Raw genomic sequence first — 17,653 nt, forward strand, 5'->3', positions numbered from 1 at the left:
TTCATGCCTACTGAGTACTTGTTGTTTTGGTAGTCATGCTACACTCTACATCCTTTCTTTTGGTTTAGCTAGTCTTGTTGCTTTTGAGACACGCTTTGTTATGGTCCACTTTTGGGACTTATACTATTTATTAGATAACTCTGTACTAGTGAATTCCAGGTTCTGCGAGGGATTTTTGTATATATTTATTTTGGTTTGCTTCCACCTTGTTGTCCTTATTTAGATTATTATTTTCGCTAATTTCTACCCTTACGCTCATTGATTGATGTTCTGGGTTACAGTTTGGCTTACCTACTAGTGGGGTATAGTAGGTGTCATCATGACTCGAGAAATCGGGCCGTGACAATACGTTTTACATATCAAGTAACCAAAGTATAAAAAGGTAACAAAAAGTTTAGGTGTATACTGAATAACGTGCCAACAAAATCCTTAACACATCAAACTTAAATCATGAATCGATCTCTCTATGCTGGAGCGATGAGAAAATGGGGACACCGGTTAAGCTACATCCGCCGTCAATAATGAAAATATTGCCCGATACATATTCTGATGAATCAAGGTTTAAATACTGTACGATTGATGCTATAACTGGATTTGTTGTTCCAAAATCTCTCAGAGGAACAATTCTCGAAATAACACATTTGTACCATTCCTTTTGAATAAGACTCTATGTTATCTCAAATTTGAAAATTGTTGGTGCTATTGAGTTCACTCTAATATTGTATACTCTCATTTCAAGTGCCATAATTTGCAATAATTCCAATAATTAATAGAGAAGAAATTAAATGGATAATTTGATAAAACATCAATGGTAGAAGTTTTAAGATTACAATTTCTAGTGAACATGTCAAGAGCCATCTTCGAAGAAGAGTAGGCAATACACCCTGGTAATAGTACTAGATCCAGACCAGAAACTGAAAAGATATTAATAACAGATCCTCCGCCCTGTTTAGCATCACTTCTGCGTCTACAGATGTATTTTGACACCAACCATGCCCCTCTGAGATTCGTCTTGAAGATATGTTCCCACTCCTTCTCTGAGAGTTCTAGTGAAAAGCTCACATTACCTATATAAATATATTATATGATATTGTTACCGTGTTGAAATGTATAATCATTGATGTTATCTAAAGCTTAATTTATCTTTTTAAGAAATTACAATTCTCTTCAACCATACCTCTAATGTCGGCGTTGTTAATCAAGGTATCGATAAGTCCAAAGGCATTCCAAACTCCAAGCTCTTTGTACAGCGACCTCAATAGTAGCACCATTGGATGTGACATCAAGCTCGAGGGCGAATGTTCGTTCGAGACCTTATTGAAAGTCAAGAGGGGGGTGAATTAAAATTTCCTTCTGCACGTTAGTTGAATAGATAAATATTGTAGTAAGTAAAAAACACAAATAGTTTTTATACTGGTTCGGAACACCGATGTGGTGCCTACGTCCAGTCCCCTTGGGTTTCAAGGGTTTTGTTTAGAGCTTTGAAGTGAACTTTGGTGGTACAGGGTTTCTGTGATTTGATCTTGTCTGATATGCAAATCAGATGTTCTACCTTTACACTTCCTCTACTTGTAAACCTACACTCATAATCTTTCTATCTCTTTTATTTTCAATTGTTTCACTCACGTGATTACACAGTTTTATGAAAGATAAAAGAAGATTGCACTATAAGTTCAAGTGAAGTTGCGTACCTCACTACAAAGACTAAGAGGAGTTTATATAGATGTGGACGGCTACTGCTCTGTTTCGGAAACCCAAGGGAGTTTTAAATAAAGGATCCTTAAATTGAGTCCTTGATTTATTTTGATTGATTTGTTGAACCATGTCCATATCAGATATGTGCATGACTAAATCAATCCATTCTTTTGTTAGATGATCTCATTGAATCTTGGTTGATCTTCAATCCCTTCCTTGAATCTTGGCTGATATATTCTTCCTTGATTAATTTACAGATATTCTCTTTCCTTCTTCAAATGTTTGTATTGCTTTACTTGATATCTCGTGCCTTCCATGCGTGGCTCCATGAGTCCTGACTAGGATTCTAGTTGTCTTGATTTGTCTTGAGCTTCTTCTTTGTGTTGTTTTCCATAATGCCTTCATGATTTCCAGGCTGCTCGATTTCCTTCCTTGTTGATTTCCTGCGAGTTGTCATTATTCAGAATATAACAAGTTAACAATCTCCCCCTTTTTGATAATGACAACTATAACTAATATGAGTTTAATTTGACTTCCCTATTTGATGTATCTTAGACTGACGGACATTTATGTGCTCCCTCTTTTTGTATGTTGTGTCTAGATTTTTTCCCCCTTAGACATAATCAAAAAGGAAAACAAAGCAACAAACATGATAGGCAAAAACAAATATACAAGCAAAGAGTATGGGGTTAGAAACCCCGAAATTACAGTCCAAAAGATAAGGAGACATATCTCCAGAAACTAATTGTCTTAACAAAAGAGAAATAAAGTCGTTGTCTTAACGATCAGTATGAAAGTACTTCAGAGTGTTGAGCACATTCCTGCAGAAAGTGTTAAGAGAGCGCTCAACAGTCTTAGAAAAAGTGGAGTAAGAGGTATGCATTGATACAACCAACTCGTTATGGGCAGAGTCAACTCTAGTTTTGATAGAGTTGACTTCCTTGAGAATTGTTTGATCGAGCGAATGGCATCCTTCTTAAGTTCTCCCACCTTGAGACGGAGCTTCCCAACATCAGTGCTAGAGTCCTTGTGCAGCGGTAGTACCCTTCCAAGGGTATCCTGTAAAACTTGCATGTGAGATTCTAGTCCATCTAGCCTTACCTTAATGTGTTCTGCCTCTTTGAGAAGCAAAAAAGCACAGTCGGATGAGATTCTAGTAGCCCTGGGTGCATCAGCCCTGGATTGGACAGACTCCTTCTTATACCATTTATCATTGACGAGAACATACCCATGCTTAAGAAGGTACGAGTGTCATAAGTAAAATCAATTAACACATGCCTGTATTTAGAGAGATCCACAAGAGAGTATACAATAATACGAGATATAAGCAGTCCATAGGGTAAGCTGGTAGAGGGGTTATTGTCTTTAGTGCTTTCAATCATGTACTCGAGAAACCACATAGCCCAATTTATACGAAGCTTGTTTAGAAGGCAGTATAGAAAAATATATCTCTATTGGAGATATTGCTTAGAGAGCCCTTTCGTGGAACCAGGGTGGTAGCCACAATATGGGCAAGAATGTGATTCTCAAAACCAAGAGATAAGGGACCAAAATTAGAGAGATCAGAACTAGCTTCAACAACAAAAGTCTTAGCATCTTCCAGAGAGATTTCAAACTGATCAGGCCACAAAATTCCATGCGTAAAAGGAATATCGCTAAAAAACTCAGAGCCAAACACTTCCTTAAACAGAGAGTCATTCAGTATGATACGGTTACCCAAAATTAAGGTTTCCCACTCACCATTGTCAGCAGAGATCCGAAGGTTTGCCTAAAATAGACGAACCGGTTCTTTAAAAAATTCAAACCCATAGAGACGCCATATAAGGGATAACTTCTGAGCACGAAAGAGGGTACTTACAACGCAGTAAGATGCCTCAAGTTGTTCCAAGTTTATCACTCGACCAGGCACAATAGGTCACTTTGAGAAGGAGGAAAATCTCATCTTATGCTCCAATCCCTAGAAAATCAACGAGTCATCCGTAGTGAAGATCTCTATGAAAGTAGGATGGGACTTCTTGGTGTCCTTCTTCTTGGACGAAGATGGACGTTTCTTTGACAAAGAAGAGTGAACCACCGATTCAATTTCAGAGGAATCAGACGAGAGAAGTTCCACTTCAAGGGAAGCAGAAGGAATTTTAGCTTTTCGGAGAGTACCCATGGATCGAGTGTGGTTCATGGTGAGATGGAGAAGAGATGAGTGAAAGAGAGAGGAGAGAAAGGAGAAATAAAAAGGGAGAAGGAAGGATGAAGAGTCTGGCGGTGAAGCGACAGACGGGACGTTTGAAGAAAATGAAGAGTTTTATGGAGAAGAGAGAAGGACATAATGACTCTACAAAAAAGGAAAATAGTTAATGAGAAACAAGATAAATAAGGAAAGCCTGTATTAATTAATAATCACAGTAATAAGGAAAGTCGGTAAAATTAATTAATAATCACAGTAATACCAAGACATTCTCGAAGGTAAAAAAATCTTTTCTCAAGCAAAGATTTTGTAAAAATATCGGCTAACTAATTTTCAGAATCAACGAATTCAAGCACAAAATCACCATTTTCAACATGATCACGAATAAAATGATGTTTGATGTCTATATGTTTAGCCTGGAGTGATGCACAATATATTTAGATAAACTAATAGCACTAGTATTATAACAAAAAATAGGTACTCCTTCGAAGGATAGACCATAGTCTAAAAGTTGTTGCATCATCCAAAGTAGTTAAGTGCCACAACTTCCAACTGCTAGATATTCAGACTCAGTAGTTGAGAGGGCAACGGAAGTCTGCTTCTTACTATGCCAGGAAATAAGGGATTTTCCAAAAACCAAGCATGTTCTACTAGTGCTTTTTCTGTCATTTTTATCACCTGCAAAGTCAGTATCTAAATATCCAATTAAATCAAAATTCTCAAAAAAAGGATACCATAACCCCACCCCATATCAGAGGTTCCAATGAGATATCGAATGATTCATTTTACAGCTGTGAGATGTGATTCCTTTGGAGCAGATTGAAATCGTGTGCATTTCCAAACGCTAAACATGATGTCTGGTTGACTTGCAGTGAGATATAATAGAGATTCAATCATTCCTCGATATAGTTTTTCATCAACTGATTTTCCTGTTGTATCAGATTCTAGACAAGTGGAGGGACTCATGGGTGTTCCAAAGGCTTTACCCTTTTCCATTCCAAACTTTTTGATCAACTATTTTGCATACTTACCTTGATTTATGAAAATTCCTCTATCTGACTGCTTAATTTGCAGACCGAGAAAAAAATGAGAGCTCGCCCATGAGACTCATTTCAAATTCGTCTTCCATGAGATTAGCAAAATTCTCACAAAGAGAAAGGTTAGAGCTTCCAAAGATAATATCATCAACATAAATTTGAACAATAAGAATGCAGGAATCAGATTTTTTGTAAACAAGGTAGTATCAATTTTCCCTCTTTGAAAATCATTTTTTATAAGAAAAGTGCTCAATCTTTCATACCAAGCTTTTGGAGCTTGTTTTAGACCGTAGAGAGCTTTTGATAATTTAAAAACATAATCAGGGCAAGAGGGATTTTCAAAATCGGGAGGTTGTTTAACAAACACTTCTTCTTTAATAAATTCATTTAAAAAGGCGCTTTTAACATCCATTTTAAAAAGTTTGAAACGATTGAAAGGAGAAAAAGCTAGAAGAATTCGAATAGATTCTAACCTTGTGACGGGAGCAAAGGTTTCATCATAGTCAACTCCTTCTTGTTGAGAGTAACCTTGAGCTACTAACCTGGCTTTATTTCAAACAACCTTTTCGTCTTCGTTCAATTTGTTGCGAAATACCCACTTGGTCCAATTACTGAATAGTTCTTAGGTCTTTCGTTAAGAGTCCACACTTGATTGTTTTCGAATTGATCAACTTCTTCTTTCATTGCTTGTATCCATGATTCATCTTCCATTAGTTCATTAATTCATTTGGGTTCCATTTGGGATATAAGAGCCAAAGAAGCTTGTTTTTTTAGGGAAGATCTTGTCTAGATTTTGTCATCTGGTTTTCCCAGAATGAAGTTTTCAGGATAGCTGGCATTGTGTCTCCATTCCTTGGGAATGTTGACTTTGTCGGCTGGAGTAGTCGACTCCACTTCTGCAGTAGCTGGCTCTTCAGTAATAATTTCATTGGAGGATTTTGAGATATCTTCTGCTGGTTTGAATGAAGCAATCTCATCTTCACCGGCTTCAACTTCCTGTACTCTTGGATTAGTGTCATCAAATACCACATGAACAGATTCTTCAACACTTAAAGTTTTTTTATTAAAGACTCAAAATACCCTGTTGATAGGTGCATAGCCTAGAAAGATACCTTCGTCACTTCTTAGGTCGAACTTACCAAGATTATTCTTACCATTATTATGGATGAAGCATTTGCATCCAAAAGGATTAAAATAGCTGATGTTAGGTTTCTTTCCTCTCTAGAGTTCGTATAGGCCTAATGAGATAGTTGCTAAGAATGTGACAAGCAATACTTACTGCTTCTGCCCAAAAATGGTCAGGAAGACTTCGATCGAGGAGAATTATTCTTGTTGTATCTTCTAATGAACAATTTTTACTTTCTACCACTCTGTTCTGCTGAGGTGATCTAGGTGAAGAGAAGTTTTGAGTGAAACCATTTTGAGCACAGAATTCTTCAAAGGCCTTATTCTCAAATTCACCGCCATGATCATTATGGATAGTTGTAATGAAGTAACCTGCCTCTCTTTGAACTTTTCTATAAAATACTTCAAAGTTAGCAAAAGCTTCATTTTTATGAGTGAGAAAGATTACCCATGTAAACCTTAAGAAGTCATCAACAATTACAAAAGCATATAGTTTACCTCCAATGTTGGCAGTTTGAGTAGGACCAAACAGATCCATGTGAAGAAACTGAAGAGGTTTAGATGTACTAATAATATCTTTTCCTTTAAAGGATGAACGAGTCTTCTTACCCAATTGACATGCGTCACAAATGTGATTTTTCTCAAACTTTAGTTTTGGCAGACCAATGACTAGTTCAAGTCTAGATATTTTCTCGAGGGCATGCATACTTGCGTATCCAAGCTTTCGATGCCATAGCCAAAGATCACTTTAGACTGCAGTAAGACATGTAAGTGATGGGGGTGAGCTTTTTCTCAGGATGTTTGATAATGCAGCTAGTTGTATTAAAAGTAACTTGAAATCTAGCATCATATATTTGACTAATGCTTAGGATGATGTGTTTGAGTCCCTTAACCAGATACACTTTGACTAGATCGCATGATGAACTGAGAGTAATAGTCCCAACCCCGGTTACTTCCCTTTTAGCATTGTCTCCAAATCTAACGCATCCTTTATCAATTTTTTTGATAGTTTTGAAATTTTCTTTCTTTCCGCACATATGTCTGGAGCATCCATTATCAAGTATCCACATTTCCTTTCGGTACGTTTTCTTAGATTGATCCTACAAAATAATAAATCACCCAAGTATTTTTAGGTCCTTGATATTTAGTAACTTTTGGTCTCCAGATCCATTTTCCAGAAGAATATTTTCTATAGTTAAAAGATTTGTGACCAAGATCACCGCAAGTGTAGCAAATAATTTAAAGTATGTTTAAGGAGAATTAGAGTTAGAAAGATATCTATTGGATCTGTTAGAACTATGACTAGGAGAATTTCTCCTATAAAAAGTAGTTCTGTTAGATCGGACATAACTGTGACTGGGAGATTTCCTGATGTTGTTCAGTTGTATTTTTACTTCCTCTAGTTTTTCTGTTAGTAAGTCGACTTCAATATGACTTTATTCGAGAAAAATCTGATAGTCTTTCTTTTCTTGAGAAATTTTATTATACTCGTCAATAACCTTCTATAATTCATCAACAACCATGTCCAAAGAGTTGTGTAAGTCATTACAATTAGGAAAGTTAAAAGGTCTTACCTCACTTGTTTCACCTAGTGCCATGAAACATATGTTGGTAGTTTCATCATGATCATCGTCGGTTGTTTCTCCTTGATCCCAGGCTCCGAGGCTTTTTGGATCTTCATTTCTTCGATTGTTTCTCCTTCTCCATTCTGGGAAGTATTGTTTAATGTGTCCTGGTTTTCCACAGTAGTAGCAGCGATCATAATTTCTATTGAAATAATTGTTATTAAAATCCTGTTGAGGTCTCTGTCTTTTATGTCTAAGCATTTGTCTCACTCCTTGATTTATGAGAGCCATTCTTTCGTCTTGATATTCATCAGCTTCTTTTCCAATTTCAGACGTCTCGGCTGTGAATGCCACCATTTTCTTTTTATCATCTTTGTTGTACCTATTAATATGGTTCTGTTCATAGGCTATCAAGTTGCTTCGAAGTTCATCGTACGTCATTTTCTGCAAATCTCCATCTTTTAGAATGGCAACTTTAGTTTTCCAAGCCTTGGGAAGACTTCTAACAAGTTTTCTAACTTGTAGTCCATTTTAGTACACCATTCCAAGTGATTTGAGTTTGCAGACAATTTTACTGAATCTCGAGAACATGGCTTCTATGTTTTCATCTTCGGCCATTTTGAATAATTCACATTGATTGACTAGAGAACTTATTCAAGCTTCCTTTACCTTGGTGGTTCCTTCATAAGTCACTTCTAGTTTGTCCCACATTTATTTCGCAGTTTCACATGTTGATATCTTGTCATATTCAGCTCCACTCATTACATAATTTAACAAACTTATAGCTCTAGCATTAGTTTGAATTACCTCTTGTTGTTCTTTTGTGATATCGAAAGATTCAGGATCAAATGGCTTCTCAGTGCAATCTTTTTCGGTCAGTCCAGGAATAGGCTTTGAACCCTTCTTGATCACAATTCATTCTTGATGATCATTTGAAGAGAAAAAGATTCTGAATCTGTCTTTCCACTGGGAGTATAGTCCATTGAAATATGGTGGTCGATGTGAGGAATGTCCATCTTGAAGTAGATTACCAGGAATCTGATAGTGTGTCATTGGATATTTGCCCACGTGTGGTTAAACACTTTAATGGTGAGACCTGCTCTGATACCAATTGAAAGTCAAGAGGGGGAGGGGGGGTGAATTAAAATTTCCTTCAGTCGACTCACCTGCACATTACTAGAATAGATAAACAGTAATAAATATTACAGTAAGTAAATAACAAAAATAGTTTTTATATTGGTTCAGAACACCGATGTGGTGAATACATCCAGTCCCCTTGGGTTTCAAGGGTTTCCTTTAGAGCTGTGAAGTGAACTTCGGTGGTACAGGGTTTCTGTGATTTGATCCATATGCAAATCAGATATTCTACCTTGACACTTCCTCTACTTGTAATTCTACACTCAGAATCTTTCTTTCTATTTTCTTTTTAATTTTTCCACTCACATGATTACAAAGCTTTATGAAAGATAAAAGAATATTGCACTATAAGCTCAAGTGAAGTTGCGTACCTCACTACAAAGACTAAGAGAGGTTTATATAGATGTGGACGGCTAGTGCTCTATTTCGGAAACCCAAGGGATTTTTAAATCAAGGATCCTTAAATTGAGTCCTTTATTTATTTTGATTGATTTGCTAAATCATGTCCATATCATATATGTGCATGATTAAATCAATCCCTTCCTTTGTTAGATGATCTCCTTGAATCTTGGTTGATCTTCAATCCCTTCATTGAATCTTGGTTGATATATTCTTCCTTGATTGATTTACATATATTCTCTTTACTTCTTCAAATGTTTGTATTGCTTGACTTGAGATCTCTTGCCTTCCATGCGTGGCTCCATGAATCTGACTAGGATTCTGGTTATCTGATCTTGATTTGTCTTGAGCTTCTTCTTTGTGTTGTTTTCCATAATGCCTTCATGATTTCCAGGTTGCTCAATTTCCTTCCTTGTTGATTTCCTGCGAGTTGTCATTATTCAGAATATAACAGGTTAACACCTCTGAATTAATGTGGTTGCAAAGAGATTTCAACCTGTCAATACACCTAGCAGCAGCAATGATGCTGCAACCGGCTTTGACCAAGTCGAGACACAACTCTCGCCCAATTCCAGATGACGCCCCTGTAATCATCACTACTTTCCCCTTCAAGTCTTTCCACGGCTCCATTTTTCTTAGGGAATCCGGAAGGATAATGTTATAATGTAGGAAGTTATATAGAAAACATGATATGTGTTATATTGAACTCCATTTACTTTTTGGGCCAAAAATGCCCTTTGACCTTAACCTTTTGGGATATCAATGACCTTATTGCTAAGTCCACACTCATAAGGTGGATGCAGAGTAATATTGTACAAAATCTCATATACTTTTTTCTTTAACGGTAGTGGAAAAATTAATTTTAATTATTTTAAAATATATATATATATATATATAAAATTCATATGGGGTATATTTGATCCTCCTCACACGTATTTTTTTATACTTTTTTTGTATCAAACTAATTTAAATTTATTATTTTGATGGTCAAATTTATTCATGTTTCACCAATTTTTCTTGTAAAATTTATTATAGATATCCTAATTCTTTTTATACAAATATAAAAACTAAATTACAATATAGCCAAAAAAAATATTTTAAATTATAATATAGCCACAAAAAGATTAGTTTTAAAAAATTTTCTTTACACTAAAGAATGAAAGAAAAAAAAGAATAAGAACCTCAAACAATATAATCAAAGAAGTCAAAAAATAATTTATGTATGAAAAAAATTAAAATATACTTTTAACTTTGCTAGAAGGATCATATATACTCCTACATGAAATTTTCTATATTAAAAGTTAAAAATATAAATTTAAAATTAATTTTTTCACGTCCGTTAGATGAAGTGTATATGTGAGCTACTTTTGTAACGGAAATAGGTATATGTGAGTCATTTGTATAACGGTAAGGGTATATATGTGTCACTTTCATATAATGAGGGGTATATCAGCTCTAAAGGACAAAATTGAGAGGTATATCAGGCCATTTTTCCTTTAATTAATATCTAACTTTAATTAGTAATACTAGTTTCTGGGAACGTGTGTTGCACATTTACCTCAAACTACTTGATACAATGTTTGTATTGCAAATAGTAAATTTAAATGATACATATATTATTCAACTTTCTTTGTATATATATATATATCATAAAGTTAACTAATATGCCTGAAAAGTAAAATATAAACTGATACATATGTTGAATATTGTCATGATCAACTTAAATGTGGTCAGAAGTCATATGAATCTTCCTTCGATTCAAACATGAATATGCAAAAAATAAAAAAGTAAAAAGAATTGATTGTATAATAGTTATTACAAAGCATAAAAAGAAAATTTTGGCATCAAACTCACAAGCACAAACAAAATCTTCAATAATAACTAAAAAATTTGAGATGCAAATGAGAAATTTGTAGTATGTTGAAGGAAAACAAAGCCCGATAGATATATATTTATACTAATAATAGGTGTAGTGAATCATAAAATTATTTTTTTCGAAATTATTAAAAACATTAATGGTTTGAATAATTAAGACAATAACTTTAGTAGAAGGTTGAAAGATTGAAGTAAATATGATGACTTTTAGAATAACTCATAATTCTAGGGTTAATACCATAAGAATTTTCAAGAAATCCTTCAAGAAACCATCAAAAAGTCATTAAGAAGTCATTAAGAAATTACTAGTAGGTTTAAATATAGGAACTATTACTTTCATAATGATCATTAATAATTTTACGGAGGAAATATTGTAAAACTCATGAGGTTAAGAATTATCGTGGAAATAGGATGCTTCCATGGAAGGTTCTTACGGTTTCATATAAAATTAAGAACAATTCAAGAACATAGGGTTTCGTTCTAACCCTAACTTACTCATGAAAGATATTCTAAAAACATGAAAATGTAGTTTGTGGGGAAGAACAAGATATTTCCACGTCTGGAGATAGCCTTACATGCTCTGAATTCTGGAGAAAAGTGTGGTGTTTGGAGGAAAGGATGCCAAAAATTTATTTCTTGAACCTTGGAGATTGGATTTCTTGAAAACGTATGATTACATAGATACATGTTTTCCTTTAAATTTTAGTATATTTTCATGAACCCTCAAAATACAGATATTTCATGCTTCTGGATTGTGTTGTTATATTATTTTATAATATAGGTTCAAGCGCTCAACATCCAACTCATGGTTAGTAAAACTTTCGATCAGCTCGGTAGCAGTGCTGCTGAGTCCTTATCTTTCGAGGACAACCCCTATGTTATTTTTCTGTATTTCAGTCATTCAGTTTTCAGATAGTTAGAGTTAGCTGGGGGCTTGTCCTAGTAACTCATCTTAGTAGAGCCTTACAAATATAAGTTTTCAGCTTTATGGATTGTTTTAGGACGAAATTCATTTTGATTATCAAGTTAAGACTTGGATTTCTTTTATCCTTCAGGCTCAACATCTGCATCGATTATTTAAGTTTATATGTATGAATCTTTATGTCATGCAGCTTGAGATCACTTGTTACTCTAAACATTGTGTTACCAGGGGTGGAGCTGCCGCGACCCCCTTCATCAAACAATTACATAGTATATACAGATCAAAATTTGGTTTAATGAATATATATAAAAGTGTTGACACCTCTTGACACAAGCTGAAGGTTTAGTGTAGTGGTTAAGGAGTTGTGAAAATTGCATACGACTAGGGATATACTTGGGTCGTGACAAGTGTGTTTTTAAATTATGCATTCCGCTCATGTTTAGTTTTATGTCATGTTATGAATACGCTCAGTCCAACAATAATATCGAGTGTCGACCACGTCCAGTGGAGGCTGTGATGAGCATGACAACTATGATCTGTTATAATCTATATATATATATTTATAATGAACTATTAAGTGCAGAAAATAAAACAGCAAATGGGGAAGCTTGTACAAATGAGAAACAAAGGTAAATTTTCAATAAATTTTCTTAATTACATTGAAAAGTATAAAGAAAGGTGCATCCATTGAGGAATGTGGTTAGTTGTATGCTTATTCATTAGCAATCATGTTTACAGCACCTTTTGTTGTTTATGGTTCTGTTCATTTATATGACTTTATCACCTTGAGATGACATCCATATCGTTCTTCTAAACTGCTGTTTTTAGCCAAAGCTGACTAATAATTATCGCCACAGGTGCACCAAATCCTATTTTAGCTTTTTTCGCGCTCATAAAAATATATATAATTTATTATGTTATTTCTATATAATAAAGGTAAATTGTTTCTTTTTTATCTTAAATAATCTGCATACTTCTTTAAAATTAAAGGTATTATTAAAAATAATTATTAGTTTACTCTTGAATTCCGAAAAGTATAATTATTCTTTTTGAGCTAAAGTTACTATATATTTGGAATTGAGGGAGAGTAAACTATATATTGGAATCAATATAAGTTAGAGTCATCAATGTAGGCTAGGTCTGTTGGCCAGGCCTGACTTAACCCGTGATATAACAGGGTTGGGCTAAGATTTTTGGAATCCATTTAAGATAAGGATTTTTTAGCTCGGCTGGGATAAGTCTGCTTGTCTGTGGGGTTAAGCAATATGGGTTGGCCTTGTAGACACGTAATTTTTTATCGAACCTAAAATTTTACACCATTTTTAGAGCTTAAATATTTTTATAAATCTAAATTAAATATTTTGATTTTTATATTATTTTTATTAAGTTTATTTTAAAAGATTTAAAAACAACAAAATCGAATCACTTTTTAAGATAAGTTTTATTTTTAATTGTTTAAAAAAAGAAATGAAAAGTTACAAAAAAATATATATATTTTCTTTTAAATTAGATGTAATAAATAAACTAGTGTTTCTTAATTTTATTTTTTAATTAGCCATTTAGTATTTTTAATTAGTTCAAAACAATTAATATTTTATTATTATAATTTTGTATATATTTAATTTATAAAAAATTACCCATTATCCTCATCAGTACCCACTACCCTCTCCCATTACCCCAATTCCACTTCACACTACCCACCTACACCACTACTACACCTATAACAACAGTCAGCCACACTAATATACACAGAGAGACGCACAAAACCAAAGAAAAGGAGAAAAAAATAAATTTCAGCAATAGACTTTCGCCTGCACGCGCACACAACATACGTATTTGTCCTCTTATTATACATTTTATTTTACTCACAAACAAAGGTTGAGTTCAAGGTTTGCTTTCGTGGTTTCGAGTTCGTGGTTCCCTATTAGAATTGCTTTTCTTTCGTGAGTTGATTTTCGCAAGAGGTACTATTTAACATTTATTTTATAATTTGATTTTCATGATTATATAGTACTTAATTCCGGTGTCATGAATTTATTCAAATTTCATGTGTGTTTAGCTTTGCCATTATAATATTGAAATACATGTAAATATTTGTAGTGTTGCATTTGGATTAAAATATGATATAACGTATAATTGTTTCTTGCTCACCAAGGAATTAATATTTTTCTTTATTTGCTCTATTTTATCAAGCCGAAACCTGACTCGTGGATTGTTGTTAATTAATTTGATCAAATCACATAGTTTTGAGTTATTCGTTGATAGCATAATTTAAAAACGGACTAAGTAAATCATTGTTTGTTAGCCAAAAAATACATTTTTTTTATGCAATTTAATCTTATCATTTAAAGTGTTTTAGAATCTTGGTGTTCTATAGGTCATAGATCTAATGCTAGTTTAAATTTAGCATAAATACTAATGGTGTTTTTTGTTACTTTTATTTTTCTCTAAAAAGCAATTTTATGGGTTCATTAATTAGGATATTAGATTTGGGTTTACTAACTTACAGAAATAAAAAGTGTTATTTTAAGATATTTTCTTTTGTTATAAAGATATATCAACACTTATTATTAATAATTAATTAAAGCGTGACCTTAATTTGTTAATTATTTTTCTATCATTCATTAAAAATTATTATTTATAATTAGAATAGTAAAAAACATATCTCGAATAACAATGCTCTATTTTGTTAAACGACTGGAAATATTATTATGTTAATAAGATGAGATTTAATTAATTAAATGTACTATTTTATAGGAGGGGGGGGGGGGGGATAAGTGAAATATAGAAAAGGTTTTTAGGTTACTTTAACATTTTAACGTTGCCATTTACTTTTAAACTGTTTTAACATAATAATAGGTATATCTTAGGATCTATTATACGTTGGACGAGTACAAACGTAATTAAATTTCTTTCAATTAAGAATGTGGCGACACATCTTTTTTTGAGATGCTTAGAAGAAATTCAAGGATGCGGTGACGCACCTTGTCTCAAACCCTTTTAACAATTAACTTTTATTAATTCAAATCAAATGTGTAGGTAAAAAAATTATTAAGTGTGATGCAAAGAAGACAGTTATGTCTCTAAATATCAAGACCAAGAATGCGGTTACACATCTAGGTTAAGACCAAATAAAAAGTTCAACAATAAACAAAATAATAAAAAAATAGGCAAATCATGGCATGTTGACACAAATTATCCAAATATATATTAAGATAAGTATAAGTCAATAAAAGTGACCGTGCTAGAACCACGGGACTCGAGGGATGCCTAATATCTTCCCATCGATCAACAGAATTCCTTATCCGAATTTCTAGTTCGCAGACTAAAATAAAGAGTCATTTCTTTTTTATTAGGGATTCAAGAAAAAAGGTGACTTGGAACACCATAACTCAATTCCAAGTGGCGACTCTGAAAAGATAAAATAATCCCTATTCAATACTGTCACTTAAATTGGAAAAACCCTACCGCTGGTCGCAAAAAGGGGTGTGACATCTCTGGCGACTCCGTTGGTGACTAACCAGAAATCGAGCTTTATTATATTGACTTTTACTTGATCTTATTGCTATTTTTTGGATACATTGTGTATGATGGCTTAATTGTTGCTCATTTATTGCTTTGATATTGTTGAATTGTATTAAATTGTCTTCATTTGCACAACCATTTTAAGTTTTTGAATACACCTAACACACGTTCATAGGAATGCAGTTATGCATCCTACTTTCCCTTGAGATAAAGCTGGAGTGTCTTGACACCCAGTGAAGGATATTTAGTCACATGTGTTAGGCAGGGTTGACCAGCAATTAAGTCGAAATAGCGCTGCTACCAATAAGTTGCCCCTCCCTGACTCGAGTTGTCCACTCGGGTAAGCTAGTCTAGATACTAATCTCTTTAGGTTTGAGCTTATTAAACCTGAAATATAGGCATGGCTATCTCTAGTAGGCTCCGCTTATTTTCATCATTTGCATTTGACTTGGTGGGATTCGACATAGGGGTCGGATCCATCTAGGACATGTACCCCTATCGTATTTAACCATATAGATCATTTTATGTGCTACATGAAAATGCATTTATTTAGAAAGTCTTTGCAAGTTGATTCATTTTAGTGTGATTAATGGAATAAGAGAAAATGTTATCTTTTCATTTTTACAAAATAAAAAAAGAGAGAAACATAAAAAAAAAAAAAATCTTTTATAAGTTATTATACCCTTTTCAAACATGGAATGAAATTTTTTTCACTACTTCACAAAAATTTAAAAATAAATAAATAAATTATTTAAGTTTCTTTTGTACAGTTGATAATAGAAATTCAAAATAGTTTCCTTTCATAATACTTTGAAAAGTTCAATCTAAACGAACTATGCACACCTTATTCTCACCTCGATGAGATACGTAGGCAACCTTCCTCGGGTTCAGTTAAATTCAAAAAAAAATTCTTGATCCTTATTTAAAATTTCAAAACAAAAAATAGGAAGTTCTTAATCCTTATTTAAAAAAAAAAAAAAAGACAAAAATTTGTTTATTCCTTCTAAAAATAGGGGTTTTACCCTTCTTTAAAAATAAAATAAAACAAAACTTTTACTTCATATATCAAATCTTCTTGAAGTACGTTTGACCTGATTCTTATTTTGACAAGATACGTAGGCAACCTTATTTTGAGGTTCGGTCCAATCAAGGAAAAATCTAGAAAGTCCTTATCACAAAAACTGGGGCAATTTTTATTTTTTTTAAATCAAAGTTCAAATAAAAATGTTTCTCTTCCTTATTTTAATATCTAAAAAAAAAAGATGAAAAATCTGTTTCAGGTACGACATTTCTTCAAGAAAATTTTTTAATCTAGAAAATTTAACTTGGTTGGTACCAACATGTTTAGGAATATGCATAAGAAAAAAAAGTGTTAAACTATTTGGCAAGACAAGTCAACTTTGTTGTGACCTATCGACTTCTTTTGGTATCTCTTGATATGTTTATGTAATACTTGAGAAACTGTTTTGCTCAAAGTTAAGACTAAACAAATTCGACCTCATTGTTTCATGTGCATTGTGTGGTGAGCCTTAGAAATAAAATTCAAAAGCATGAGTTTGTTGATCTAGAACTTTGCCCGAATGTAGGTTGAGGCGAAATTTTGGACAACATTTAACTTGGGAAATGATTATAGGCTTTCTTTGATCCGATTGTGCCTTTCAAGCCTTCCAAATGACATGTTATCCATAGAACTCCCATTTTGAGCATTAAAACCTTTTTATTTGAATAACCACATCTTAGCATATATCTTTTTGAGTGCATAAATGCACTATTCCTTGATCTCACCTCCTTTAGTGCATTATCAATTATCTACACAATGTCAAAGATCTAAGTTGAAAACAAAGTGAAAAGGTCAAATATGTGAAGGTCCAAAAAAAAAATGACAAAGAAAAGCTAGAACAAAAAAAAAACCTTTAACGAAAAGGAGAGAAAAATGAAGAAAAAAAATGAGGAGAAGCTTTCAAAAAAACAAAGGTCAAATGAAGAAAACAAAGGTCAAATGCGAAAATGAAAAATATTGAGAGTATTGTGCAATCCCAAATGAATATCCTACCTTTCCCTAAGCCTACATTACAAGCCGATGAAAAGTCCTATTTGATCTCATTTTTTGTGTTCTCATATTAGTGGATACTTACATAAGGGCCAAGCATATGGTATCTCAATCTCATGCACTGAACATCTTTTTGAGTGT

At 33.4% G+C, this 17,653-nt stretch overlaps 1 pseudogene; it reads right to left on the reverse strand.

Moving 5' to 3' along the window:
* Positions 1 to 448: 448 nt before the first annotated feature.
* Positions 449 to 9,770, reverse strand: LOC125858414 (uncharacterized; annotated as a pseudogene).
* Between the last annotated feature and the right edge of the window lie 7,883 nt (positions 9,771 to 17,653).

Source organism: Solanum stenotomum, chromosome 1 (assembly GCF_019186545.1).
Source record: "Solanum stenotomum isolate F172 chromosome 1, ASM1918654v1, whole genome shotgun sequence".
In the NCBI taxonomy this organism is placed as follows: Eukaryota; Viridiplantae; Streptophyta; class Magnoliopsida; order Solanales; family Solanaceae; genus Solanum; species Solanum stenotomum.